At 43.7% G+C, this 14556-nt stretch overlaps 1 non-coding gene across 1 annotated transcript; it reads right to left on the reverse strand.

Moving 5' to 3' along the window:
• Nucleotides 1-13575: 13575 nt before the first annotated feature.
• Nucleotides 13576-13694, reverse strand: LOC147219930 (5S ribosomal RNA). Its single transcript, XR_015108649.1, has one exon. It is a non-coding gene; the product is annotated as a 5S ribosomal RNA (ribosomal RNA).
• Between the last annotated feature and the right edge of the window lie 862 nt (nucleotides 13695-14556).

A 14556-nucleotide genomic window follows, 5' to 3' on the forward strand; every position in this document is an offset into this window, starting at 1 on the left:
TTATTGTTTTATTGTATTGTGAGTTGGGCCGTGTGCTTCTCGAAATACACCATGTGCGGCTTCCAAAGGGGGCACCATTTCTCCCGTCGGTGTCTGCCAGAACCCTTCGTTGTTCTTTCTTGCTCCGTGCCCCGTCCAGACAGACTTTTCCCATGTTCCCAGTTCTTGCAACTGCTTTAGTTGGTCAGGGTTCACGCTTGTCCAGGAGCTTTGTTCTACCTCGCTTGGGAGGCTTCCTGCTCCATCTCGTTTAGCATTAGCGGTAGTTCACCATCCGCTGGAAATCCTGCAACTAATTTCGCATATCTGTCTGCTTGTTCGTTCCCTTGTGAATCTTCATCCAGGCCCCCGGAGCGTGCTGTTATATTTCTGACTGCCAGTTCATCTGGTTCCAGGATTTCTCGTGCCAGTTGTATCACCAGGTCTCTGTGCTTACATGGTGTTCCTGCTGATATAGTCCATCCAGACCTGGACATTCCTGCCGATCCTATATGGCATAAACCATATAAATATTGGGAGTCTGTTCAGATCTCTCCTCTCTGACCTTTGAGCTCTATGAGTGCTCCCACCATGACCTGTAGTTCAGCTCTCTGGGCTGAAAGTTTCTCATCCTCTTCCAGCGTTTTCGCTTTAAACACCTGCCATGTTCCTTCTCTTCTCTCCACAATTGCGTAGCCTGCTCTCAATTCATACGTGCCACACATTGTGCCGTGGCAACAGCCATTGATGTACAGTACTCTTCTATCGCCTAGTAGCGAGTCAGCTCGGAGGTCGGTTTGGAACTTCACGTCTTGGCGCACAATTGGGGTGCACTTGTGCAATGGAAACAGCAAGATCTCATCTGCCAGCAGAACGTCAGGTGTTTGGAATGAGACGTTTGGCCTCAGCAATATTTTGCTTTGACACCTTAACGATGTCATGGAGAAGGCTGTGGACTCCAAGAACGCTTGCACCCCATGTGTTGTATACACTATTAATGGGTGATGCATTGTCACTGCGACATTTCAGTGGGGTCCAATTTTGAGCTGTAGTACATCAACACTTATTTTTGATCCTTTGCCTGTCCACTCCCTCTCTGGAAGTGGCTGTCAACGCCGTTCTTTTTCAGCAAACAAAAGGGTTTAGAGTAATCTGGCACGGCAAGGGCGATTGCTTGGCTAATCAGGCCTTTAATTTTTGATGAAATGCACCTCCATTTGTGTAGTCCACGAAAGGGGAGCTGGGAGGTTAGAGTATCCTGCCTTGGCCATCATCTGTCTCATGGGAGCCGTCTGGTCCACGAAATTAGGGATGTGGTGGCTGTGATAGTTCAGAAGTCCAAGAAATCCCATCATATCACGTACAGTTTCTGGCTTAGCATATTGCAGAATCGAGGTCATTTGGATGGTTGTAAGGGATAGCCCTGCTGGGGAAAGTAGGCGTCCGAGGAATACCACTGATTGACGCACACATTAAAGTTTTTTCCTAGACACCTTGTAGCCATGGGCCGCTAGGGGCAGTAGGATATTTCTGGTGGCTTCTAGACATGATTGGGGATTCGTAGCTGCAATTAGGATCTCATCGACATATTGGATGACCTCAACCTCATTAGGGATTTGTACGTCATTCAACAAAGCACACAGGCAATGACTGAATATACCTGGAGAATTAGCCAAGCCCTGAGGGAGACGAGTGTACATCTACTTGTTTCTGTAACACGTAAACGTGAGTTGGTCTCGGCTGTTGTCATGCAGTGGGATACAAAAAAGCATTGGATAAATCGAGCGCCTTAAACCATGTTTGAGCTGGCGTTATTGTGCCAAGAATAAGCAGTGGATTAGTAACGGCATCTAAAGCCGTCATACACTGAGCATTGACTTCCCTCAAGCCGTGTACCGTTCGCCAGAATCCATCGGGTTTTCTAACTGGCAGCAATGGGGTGTTTGATATCGAATTAGTGGGAAGCAACACACCAGCTTCTATCAAACCGGCTATGGTCTCACGGATGCCCTCTGCTGCATCTGATTTAAACGGATATTGTGGGTTATAATTATTTCTTGTTTAAATGCAAGCTCGACAGGCGGGGTGTTAATCAACCCTACATCAAAACTGCCCTTAGACCAGGAGGGTCAAACTCAAGTGGGCCGGAACATTGAAAAAATAGCATACTCAGCAATAGATAATCATAATGTCATATTTTTTCTCTGTTTCGGTGTGAAGAAGTACAAGGACATTTGGAAAATCTTGGAATTTAATGAACAATCCTTTTACAAAACATTTCATGAAACACCAAATATTTCCTTAGACGAACGTGTAATTTACTTTTATCATTCACATGTATGCATTGCAACTGATCCCACTGATCTTACAAAGGCACAAAACTTTAACAAGTAATTGGTATTGAAAAATATAGAAAAGCACTTCAAGATTAAATGAGACTTGTAAAGAAAGGGATTTCTAAACCATATACCAGTGGTGGGCTGTCAGGGCCTGCAAGGCCTTCTCTGCTGGCCTAAAAAAATACCTGAATCACAAACGTTAATTAAAATTTGTCCATGAATACTTTAAATTAAATAATTATTATTTAAATAATTAAATAATTAAATAATTCCAAACGGTCTGTTCACTTCCATTCATAGCTTTTCTCCTGGTTGTGCCGCTTCCAGACAAGCATTTTCATACTAAAGCTTTTAACCAAACACTTTTCAGCCATAATCTGTTGCTAGGCAGGGTCATAGTCAAAGGAGTCTGCCTGGGGGGGGCCTGCACAATTGGTTCTGCAAGCCCTTTACGCAAAAAAAGTGTTGCTGTTGCTGTTGCTTCAACCAATCAGATTTTGAGCTGGCGTAGATTTTGAGGAGAAGCGTACTAGCGAGTTGTGAACAGAAATATAGTTGTGTTTGTTTAATTTCGTTTTTTTCAACCCACAATGGCTGCAGGAGGAGAAGAAACAGATTTAGTTACTAACATATTGTTAAAGTGATTTTCTTTTTGAAGAAAAGCTGGACATAGTAAAGAAAGGTCGGGAACTCCTAAGTTCGTGAACCTGTCACAAACAGGAAAAGGATTTGTCCAACATTTCCAAGCCACGAACTACGACCGGTACCCCTGGGTCACAGGCTCCGAGGTACACTGCAAATTGTATTGCTGGGAGTGCTTGGAGACGAAGCGCAGGGATGATCTGTGCGACAGGATAATAGAACTCTATTTGAGGAAAGGAAGGAGGATGGATTTTGTCTACAAATCATCAGAATTTGAGTGAGTAAAATACTGCTATTTTCCTTAATAATACGGAAAGCTTATAAGGTTATTATTGGGGTCTTTTATGTGTCGCATACATTTGCTATAAAGGCACTGATTGTGGCTTCTGTCTGTTTTTGTGGCTTCCGCCACGGGACACCTGAATGCCACAGGGGTATGTAGAAAGTCCATTAATTTTTGCAGCAGAAATTCAAAAGGTCATTGCTGATTTACGTCCTGAAGCAGGAAAAAAAACGCTGTGAAGAAAGCCCCTAAACCAAGAACAAAGAAAGAAATAGTGTCTGTCCTTGGTTTATGTAACTATTGTACAGCATTCATCGCAGAATTTGCAATCATAACTGCACCGCTTTTGAAAGTGGTATGTGAAAACCCATTGGCTATGAATGATGTTCTATCACCTGGATACCAGAAGCAGATGAATTGTTTGCGGAAATCAAACACCAACTTTGCAGTGTATCCGTACTGGCACATCTAAACTACAATAAGCCATTTATCGTAACTGTGGACTGTAAACAGTCACACATGACGTTCTTACTCTTACAGAAATGTGGGGATAAATTTAGACCAGTAGCTTACCTCTCAAAACAGTTGGACAGTGTAGCTAGGGCTTTCCCACCATGTGTACAAGCAGTAGCAGCAGCCGCTCTAGCTGTAGAAAATTCGGCTGATGTAGTTCATCCATTTGAACTATTAGTACCACATGCAGTTGATGTTCTCCTACTGCAAGCAAATTGTCTTTTCTATCTCCAGCTAGAGAAATCAATTTTACAGCGGTGCTGCTAAGTCAACAACATCTTACCATCAAACGATGTACACAATTCAATCCAGCTACATTTTTACCTTTACCAATAGATGGCACACCTCATGATTGCATAACAGAAACATAACAAGTAGTTCTACCAAGACCAGATTTGCAAGAAACACCACTACCTAATGGTTGTGTGGTTTGTAGATGGATCATCTTTTAAAGATGACAGAGGAGTCACACACACAGGCTGTGCTGTGGTAGAACTCCCGAACCAGGTCATAACTTCAAGGGCGTTACCAACATCACTATCAGCCCAAGCAGCTGAAATTATAGCATTGATAGAAGCCTGCCAAGTAGCAGAAGGGATTGATGTAACAATTTACACTGATAGCCAATATGCCTATTCCACACTCCTTGTATTTGCAAAAATGTGGCAACAGCGAGGCATGGTGACGACTACAGGAAAAACAGTGACGCATGCAGCACTCTTAAGAGAACTACTAGAAGTTATTCTGCTCCCACGAAAATTAGAAGTAGTAAAATGCAGAGCACATCACTCAGGAACAGATAATTTTACTAAAGGAAATGCCTTTGCTGACAAAATAGCAAAGGAAGCAGAAAAAAAAAATACAGCATGCATGCTGAAAAACTATCTACCGCACCATCATTAATTGACAATGATGTACTAAAAGATGCTCAGGAGAATGCGTCAGCTGCTGAAAGACAATCCTGGCTCAAGAGAGGAGCAACAGACTTCAATGGAATTTTGATGATAAATGAAAATGACCCATGGGCCTTGCCATGTGTCAACAGGAGGGATGGAGGTACTTACGTCAAAACACTTCTATACCATTATCCTAAATTCCTGCTTAAAAAAATTTGTGCGCACAATGTATAACATGCTTTGAAAATAATACTCAAGGAAACTAAGACCAAAGAAAGGAAGGTCTCCAGATCCACAATATCCTTTAGAAGTGATGGACATGGATTTTATTGAATTCAATTCTGTAGGAAAATATAGATATTGTTTGGTAATGATTGACAGCCACGGCAAATGGGTGGAAATTTCAACTATGAGAGCGCAAAGACCAGACATCCCCCTCCCTTTTTTTTATATTTAATGTATTTTATTTCCTGAGTTAGCAACTTGCTCCTTTCCTCTCACTCACTGTTCGTAAGCATGTAGTACCACATTCCACCACAGGATGGGGTGAAACCAACTGTGATTAGTTTGCCGAGACAAGGTCACAGCATTAGTTCAGTGCTGTGTCGGCGGCAAAGAGGTTGGAGGCCAGTAATGTGGCTAATGTCTGTGTTACAGCCGACAACAAAACCCGCAAAACCCACACACTGAATCATCATCATTCACGTGTGCAACACAACCACTACAAAAGCTGATGCAGAAGCTGTAGTTAAACCTATCTGTAAATATATTCTGCCAACCCATGGCATACTGCAGAGAATAAATGAAGTTGTACACAATGGGTCAAGTTATGGACGTTGACTTAAAGAGACATTGTTCTTATCATCCACAAACTGCAGGGTTAGTGGAAAGAACAAATGAAACAGTAAAAAACAGACTAAGAAAATGTCTGGGACATACAGGAAAGACATGGCGAGAGTGCATATATATGGTAAAAATGTATATGCACATAGTTACCACGGTGAATGGTTTGACACCATAATAGATAATACATGGTGGACCATTCAGGTTACCGATGACACATCCAGACCTAGAGAAGGCCCACACAGAAGAAACTTAGTGGAATACTTTAGAAATACACTAAGGCAACGAGACGTAACAGACGCAAATGATCTACCTGAATCTCAATCTGCTCCACAGGTGAAGGTCCGAGTTGGTGATTGGATCTTCGTGAAAGTCATAAAGAGAAGCTGTGGAGTTCAGCACGCTGGGAAGGACCATTCCAAGTACTTCTGACCACGCTGACTGCAGTGAAAACTGCGGAACGATCCACTTGGATTCATAATCACACTGTAAGGTACTCCCTGTTGATCCTACTAACACTGGCTAGAGGGGAAGGCTGACTACAAAGGGGAGTAAGAAGGATAGTCTTACTCATCTCAAGGCATCAGCTGCATTTGTGAAGAAACCACCAGGTCCCTAACCGTTTAGGTTGGAAGGATCCAGGATGAGCCCTCCAAAACAGGAGCACCCAACCCAGCAGGAGAAGGCAGAGACAAACAATGACAAGTCTGATGAGTAAAGAAGGGCCTATCTCAAACTTATAAAGAACTATGAAATGAGAACAATGCTCCACACCGTGACAGTCTCTGGTGGCGATTGATAAATATAACAGCAGGAGACCAAACTGATTGCTATGTTTGTACTGTAATGCAAATATCAGTGTCTCCTAACCCGACTATACAACCTTATCCAATTAATGAAAGTGAAACCTTGTCCATAATATGGGTGTATTCCCAAGGACCGAATCAGAGATTTTGAATTTTTCAGAATATAACAAATACCTCAGTCCTTCCCTTTCTGCCTTACAATCCATCAAATTGGCGATTACCAGCAATTATTCTATGGCAACCAACAGAACTGTCATTGAGGGATTCATTCTAATTAAAATGAAAAAGACACCACCATTTTGCATGAAACGACAGTGTGGTAAAAAGGATCATTATCTGGGCCAACTTAAGTGTGACACTGTGCTAAATATGGAAACGGATAGACTAGTTAGGAAAACTTATGACTCCTATAGTAATAGTATATGTGAGGTTGGAAAGTGGGGAATGGATGCGTGCGCCATGAATCTGACTGCCCTCAAGCCATTATTGAAACAATATTCAGTATTGAAACAAACCTCACCAAATTTGGTATTCCACCATGGAGGATTTTCGCATTCCCACATAAATACGGTTCTCCATGCCCAAAAAAACATGTATGGATTTGTGGCAGATGAGCATTTCTGTATCTGCCCCAACACTGGTGTGGCACATGCAATTTGGCCCGATGAAGATGCGCCATGACTTTTATACCACAGCATAACATGACTCATGGCATACAACCCATTAGGCCAGGGGTGGGCAATTATTTTTTCCATGGGGCCACATAAGAAACATAAAATATTATGGAGGGCCGGGCCAAAAGGCTGAACTCAATTCTGCATAATATTAATTGTATTTCTTTATAAAAAGCAGTAAATAGCACTGTTTTGACAAGCTGGCAAGAGTATATGTTAAAGTTAAGCAATGAAAAAATGAGGTTGCCTTACAAAAATTTATTCATTCAAATTTCTCAGCACAATGGTAGACAAAATTTAAATATTTTTTACTATTTGTGACTCATATTAGTGAACATTTTCAGTCACATTCACTTCAAAACACATTTTGAGTTCCATATTGACTGTCACTGAACTGTGATTTTGAGAAAAAGTGTCCCAGTTCACTGTTATCTGGTGCCTTAACATGCCTACATTTGTGGTCTAGCTACCTCATTTGGTGTTTTAAAGTTCTTCTTTCTTGTTCAGTGAGAGAAATCTAATCTCTGCTGGGCTTTAACGAGTACATCGAATGCAGGTTGAATGTCTGAAGTGGAGATGCGAAGCACAGCTGACAGATGATCATCAGTGAGAGGATCTATACCTGTTTTTTGTAAACCTCATCATTGAAAATGTTTGTTCACAAATGTAGGTAGAGCCAAATAGAACAAACATCTTCTGAGCATGTCTCCTAATGTTTGGAAAGTTCTCCTCCTTGAGAGAAGAGTAGAAATCCAGCAGAGATCCTGACTTAAAGTGCTCTGCCAGTACTACATCAGACTGCAGGTCAATGAGTTCCAGCTGAATATCACTGGGTGCATCATCCACACGGAAGGTAAAGGGAGAAGAAATCATGTGCATGTCATCCTCCATTGCTGTAAGATCCTCAAATCACCTTGAAAACTGACCATACAATGCTCCCCACATGGATGAGTACCTGCAGAGGTTATCAGCTGATGGTGTGACTTCTTTCAGGGTCAGCATGTGAGTGAGAGTGTTGCTCTCCTGTTGTCTTGTCTTGCTGTATCTTTCTCATGAAAGCCTTCACCGGGCTGTGCATTTCATGCACAAAAAGGCCCTTGCCTTGCAGCTTGGTGTTCAGTTCATTCATCAGTGCAGTCACATCAACAGCAAATGCAAAATCTGCCATCCTGTCCTCATCTGCAAGCTCTGGGATGGCCTTGCCTTTTGTCTCAAAAAACTCCTGGATTTCTGCTTTCAGATCCCAGACTCTTTTTAGCACTTTGCCCAGGCTGAGCCATCTCACAGAAGTGTGGTAGCCAATGTCACTGTGCTCACTCTCATGCTCCTCCAGAAGTGTTATAAACTGTCTGTGATTCAGTGCCCGCGCCCTGATGAAGTTAACTATTATAGTAACAACATCGATAACATGGTTAATTTTTAGCACTGATGTGCACAACACATGTTGGTGTAAAATGCAATGTAAAAATACCAATTTCTGATCAGGGTCAATTTCAGTCACTTTGTCCTGCATGCGTTTTAAAAGTCCGACATTTTTCCCTGTAAGATTTGGACAACCGTCCTTGGTGACACCTGCCATTCTGTCCCATTTCAGTCCCAACGTGTCCATACAAGAATTTACCTCAGTGAAGAGATCGTTCCCTGTCGTCATCCCTTTTAACGACCGCATTGCTGCCAGCTCCTCCGTAATCTTGAAGTCCGGCGCTATCCCACGGACAAATACGAGTAGCTGGGCTGTGTCGCGGACATCACAACTCTCGTTCAAAGCCAAGGAGAAAAAGTCAAAACTTGGCACTTCACGTTGCAGCTGTAGCTCCAGATTCCCCGCAATGTCCTCGATCCTTCTCGCCACGGTTCGCCTGGACAGCGGGACTTGCTCAAATGCCGCTTTTTTTTCAGGGCATATTAGTGCTGCAGAGTCTACCAAGCACTCTTTCACAAACTCCCCCTCTGCGAATGGCTTGCTGTTTTTGGCTATTTTGTGGGATATCACAAAGCTGGTCTTGGTTGCTGCATCCCTGGATGTATGAAGCTTGGTAAAAAAGCCTTGCTGCGTTTGCAGCTTAGCTAGCAAAGCTTCCGATGTCCGCGCTCTTTCGTCATCAGTCAGGTTTTTATATTTCTCTGCATGTTTTGTCTGGTAATGCCGACTCAAATTGTAGTCCTTAAACACGGCGATCTGCTCCCCGCAAACTAAACACACAGCTTTACCTCCAACTTCAGTAAATAAATACTTAGCTGTCCAATTTTTGTTGAAAATCCTACATTCGGCATCTACCTTTCTTTTTTTAGCCTGAGTGGACATTTTTGAGGGTGAAAGTTGTCTTCTTGTGATTCAATCGCGCGCATGTCTTGATATACGCATTACGTTATTATGTGCGTGAATTAGAAAAAAAAACAACTTCAGAATAAAAGCAGTGCAGCTTTAGCCCATGAATGAGGTGAAATTAGAAAGTATGTTTATTTTGTAATTTCCAATTAACCTTACACTGGCGGTCAGAGTCAACCAAAGGTATGTGGCCCGGGCCATACAATGCCCAGGTCTGTCATACGGGCCAGTCAGTGCCATCCCGCGGGCCGGATGTGGCCCGTGGGCTGTACAATTCCCAGGTCTGTTATACAAGGTATGCTCAGGCATTTCCTACAAAGCACCAAAAGTCAGTTAGAGTTGCCAAAGTATTGTTGGAAAGTACTTTGTTCATTATGGACTACCCGCTAGAATACATTCAGACCAAGGTAGAGATTTTGAAAGGCGCCTTATAAAAGAACTCTTATCCATGCTTGGAGTAAGAAAGTCGCGCACCTCACCTTATCATCCGCAAGGTGATGCTCAACCAGAACATTTCAACAGAACACTTCTCTCAATGCTTGGAACTCTTGAAAATGTGCAGAAACAAAACTGGAGTCAACATATCAGTCAGTTAGTACATGCGTATAACTGCACTAAAAATTAGTCCACTGGATATTCCCCATACTACTTAATGTTCGGGCGCAATGCCAGATTGCCTGTTGACCTCTGTTTTGGTACAGCTCTCGACGGTAATTCAGAGACGTCTCACCTACGGTATGTGGACAAAATGAGAAAAGAACTCCAAAAAGCTTACCATTTAGCTGCAGAGTGTGCAACCAAGAGCCATCTGAGAAACAAAACCTGTTATGATCAACGAGTAAGAGACCAACCTCTACAAGAAGGAGACCGAGTCCTCGTAAGAAATGTTGGCCTCACTGGGAAACATAAACTACAAGATAGATGGAAATCCACACCCTATATTGTGATTAAAAAGTTTTCCAACTTACCTGTAGACAGAGTCAAACCCGAACAAGGAACTGGAAGTGTCAAAACTCTACACAGAGACCACCTTCTACAAATTGGTTATCTTGTCAGGATTCCCGATAATTCTGAACAAACTGAAAGAGTCAGAACACCAGTTACAAGGAGACAACATACTCTAAGACATCAAACACATCACCAAAATGATCAGACATCTGACATCTCTTCAAACTCTGAATCTGAGTATGAGTGTGTCTACGAGTGCCCAACCTATGATAAGGTCAGGAAACCACTGTCCATACCAGACCGAACCACCCCAGAGCATACTCCCTTTGAAAATTTCCCCTCATCTGAGAGTGAACCGGAGGTGGAGAGAGTACATTCTGTCAGTTCACAGGAAGAGGAATATCAGTCCTCCAACGAGGACGCAGATACTAATGATACAGCTGAAGACACTGATGTGGAGTTGAGAACTCAAACGAGCCCTAGAAGCAGAAAGCCAACGCGTGAAGTAAAACCAGTGATCCGCTTGACCTATGATAAACCTGGAACTCAAGCTGGGGAACCTGTGACTATTGTGCACCAGAGCATGGTCATTCACTTGAACCTCAGTGCCAGAGGAAACCCTGATCTTGTGAAACATCCTAAAACATGCCCCTACAGATCTAAGTCTAAACAGTACAGTTAGATGAGGACATCTACACCTTTTAGAAGGGGGAGGATGTAGCCCGTCTAAAATTTCATTACAGACCATACAGGCTAAAATGTAAAGATGTTTTAACATTTAAGTAAAATTAAATAAGACTGAAATGGCTGTAAAAACATTTAATATTTCATGTTTAAAATGTGTTCATAAATGGTTAAAAACAAGGTTTAATCTTATCTAAGGTTGTTGTCATTTATTTGGGAATCGTGCTTTTAATCGCCACAAGCTTGTGTGAAACGTACAGCTCAACATGTGCTTTTGTTTGCATCCGAACTTGTTAAGTGTCAATATGGTATTTTCTTGAATTGTATTGGTTGATGTACACTTAGTGTCCAATCCCATGCGTGATGGCGGGATCTGAATGAGGAAGGCAATAGAACATCTAGGCGCGAGGCATTCGACTGCTGCGTTTGCCGAGGGAAGTTTGTGAAACTAAGCTGAAAGGAGAATGGTCATAAAACATTGTGGATGCAGAGTCTACGTTGCTGTTTTCGACTATTTAACCCTGTGATGAGTGAGTACTCGATGTATATGATTTTTATACTAAGACGATATGTTTAAGTGCACATATGCGATGCTAATCGAGCGTTAGCATTGTTCGCATTTTACCGCGAGTTAATTTCATACTCTGTATGTAAAGTATATGAGCTTGGAATTGGAGACCTTTGACGCTCAGTGGACCGAGAGGAATTCTCTGGACGTTTCTGCTGAGGCTTAACCGATGAGTTTCACCGAGTGCACTTCGTGATGCCGTGATGCCAAGTCATTGCTAACCCGTTTGCCGAGAGGGAATCGCATGGTGATGGACAACATTTGACTATCCATTGCTTCGACACCAAAAGGATTAGTGAGTACATCAAAGCACATGCATTTTATTTTGGGGCTTGTGAACAAGTGAAACGGACATTTTCTGTTTTTCTGGTCCAACGATCCCGAGCATCGAATCAGGCCTGCCACGATTGAACTTTCTGAGAAAAACAAAACGGACTTTAAGGTTATGGTTTTTGAACTGGACTGAACTTGAAGGGATGTACATGGTTTTTGAATATGTTTATGTAGTTGCAAAGCGACAAAATCTCAAATGAACGCACTACCAATTTTATTTCATTTTTCTTTCTTTTAATTTTGTGAAACTAAACTTTAAATTTGTACTTAAAGAGATCTGTGTTTGTCTTAATTCATATTTTATCCTGAGGAGATGGAGGCACCGCTATAATCAAAAAGCATAGATACGTTTAAGTTATCAAAAAATTAGGTATTATTGTTTCTCCTGTTTACCATTGAAAATTTCATCTAAGTAACGTTCCCAGGGCCCAAACCATTGTACTATCACTTCAATAACTAAGAGGTTGGGTGCTACACTGCTCTAACAAAAAACCATCAGACACTCTTTACCTTAGGCTTCAGCCTAAGGCTAAAGCCTAAAGTAAAGAGGGAGCTATCAAAGGCCATACCAGGACTCGTATGCACGGCGGGACAGTTAATGACAAGAGAAAGAGAAAATTAAATAAAATACACATGGAAAAAGGAAGAGTACTACAGATGCAGTATTTGCGCCGAGAATGCTCATAGAGAAGTACAGAGAAGGCCGGTGGGAGCCCCATTGCCTTTTTGTACACCTTGAAAAGTCATAGGACAGGTTGCCAAGAGAGGAGCTCTGGTATCCTATGGCAGAGAAGTGTGTTGCACTGGTGCAGGACATGTATGCTAGCTGGGAGACAGTTGTGCGGTGTGCTGTAAGACGGGACCAGAGAAGTTCAAGGTGGAAGCGGGACTCTGTTGGGGATAGGCCCTGAGCCCCTTCTTGTTCACAACGGTGACGGACGGCCTGACGGATGAGGGTAGACGTGAATCTCCACGGACCGTAACCTTTGCAGATGCCGTTGTGATCTGTAGTGAGAGCAGAAAACAGGTGGAGGTCAAGATAAGATAAGATAAGACCTCCGTCTCGTCCCGGACACGGAGGTCTCGGTGGAGGCTGATGTTCCTGCTTTAAAAAAAAAACAACATGGCTGATGCATCTTCCGCATCTGCCCGGTCACGTGGTGCACGGCCCCCCGACAGGACGCCGAAGCATCAAAGTAAACCCAGGACTTCAACAACCAGACTCCTAGGAATATGATGAATGAATGGGGAAAAATGAAAGAGAGCCAAGGGTAGAAGCGCTGAATACTGGCGACCGCAAAAGGAGCAGAGACAAGTGTAAAAAGAAGCGAGGAGGGTATCGAAGAGGATGAGGAGTTCAAAGGCAGTGGGTCCTGATGACGTACCGTACATGTGGAGTCCTGGAAGTGCCTAGGAGAGCCAGCGGTACGGAGGTCAGCGGTTGGATTATTCAACAGCGACAGGTACAAAAGAGAGAAAAAGAAATTTAGCACACATGGAGAAATACTGTAAGGGGATGACGAGAAAGGCGGCGAGCGACGGACGGAGGCGGCGAGACAACGGAAAGTGACCCGAAAGAAAGGCGGGGAACTATGACTGAGCGCGTGTCGCGCCGGGCTTCACGGTGACTCCGGTGGGACAGACACAAGGGAATGAGCGGCGTGTGTCCGTGTGTGAAATGTTGGCGCTCTTGAGAGACAGCACCCCCTGCTGTTGACAGAGGGAACGAACATGAAAAAGCTTACGGCACCTGGTATTCCCAGGCGGTCTCCCATCCAAGTACTAACCAGGCCCGACGCTGCTTGGCTTCCGAAATCAGACGAGATCGGGCGTGTTCAGGGTGGTATGGCCGTCAACGAGACTAGCCTACGCGGAAGGGCATTTTATAAGCAGCCGTCCTCCGTCTTTTCCACCTCCAGTCATTTCCACATCTGTCAGGAGCTCCTTCTATTGCGTTTCCATGATTACAGCCAGTGGCACCCAAGGTTACTATAACCAAAAATCATCAGACACACTGCACCTTAGGCTGCAGCCTAAGGTAAAGAGGGAGCTAGCAAAGGCCATACCAGGACTCAAATGCACGGCGGGACAGTTAACGACAAGAGAAAGAGAAAATTAAATAAAATACACATGGAAAAAGGAAGAGTACTACAGATGCAGTATTTGCGCCGAGAATGCTCATAGAGAAGTACAGAGAAGGCCGGCGGGAGCCGCATTGCCTTTTTGTACACCTTGAAAAGTCATACGACAGGTTGCCAAGAGAGGAGCGCTGGTATCCTATGAGGAAGTCTGGAGCGGCAGAGAAGTGTGTTGCACTGGTGTAGGACATGTATGCTAGCTGGGAGACAGTTGTGCGGTGTGCTGTAAGACGGGACCAGAGAAGTTCAAGGTGGAAGCGGGACTCTGTTGGGGATAGGCCCTGAGCCCCTTCTTGTTCGCAACGCTGACGGACGGCCTGACGGATGAGGGTAGACGTGAATCTCCACGGACCTTGACCTTTGCAGATGCCGTTGTGATCTGTAGTGAGAGCAGAAAACAGGTGGAGGTCAAGATAAGATAAGATAAGACCTCCGTCTCGCCCGGACACGGAGGTCCCGGTGGAGGCCGATGTTCCTGCTTTACAAAAAAAAAACATGGCTGATGCATCTTCCGCATCTGCCCGGTCACGTGGTGCACGGCCCCCCGACAGGACGCCAAAGCATCAAAGTAAACCCAGGAC

Source organism: Fistularia commersonii, chromosome 24 (assembly GCF_037954325.1).
Source record: "Fistularia commersonii isolate RoL2024-O1a breed Wild chromosome 24, RoL_Fcom_v1.0, whole genome shotgun sequence".
Taxonomy (NCBI): domain Eukaryota; kingdom Metazoa; phylum Chordata; class Actinopteri; order Syngnathiformes; family Fistulariidae; genus Fistularia; species Fistularia commersonii.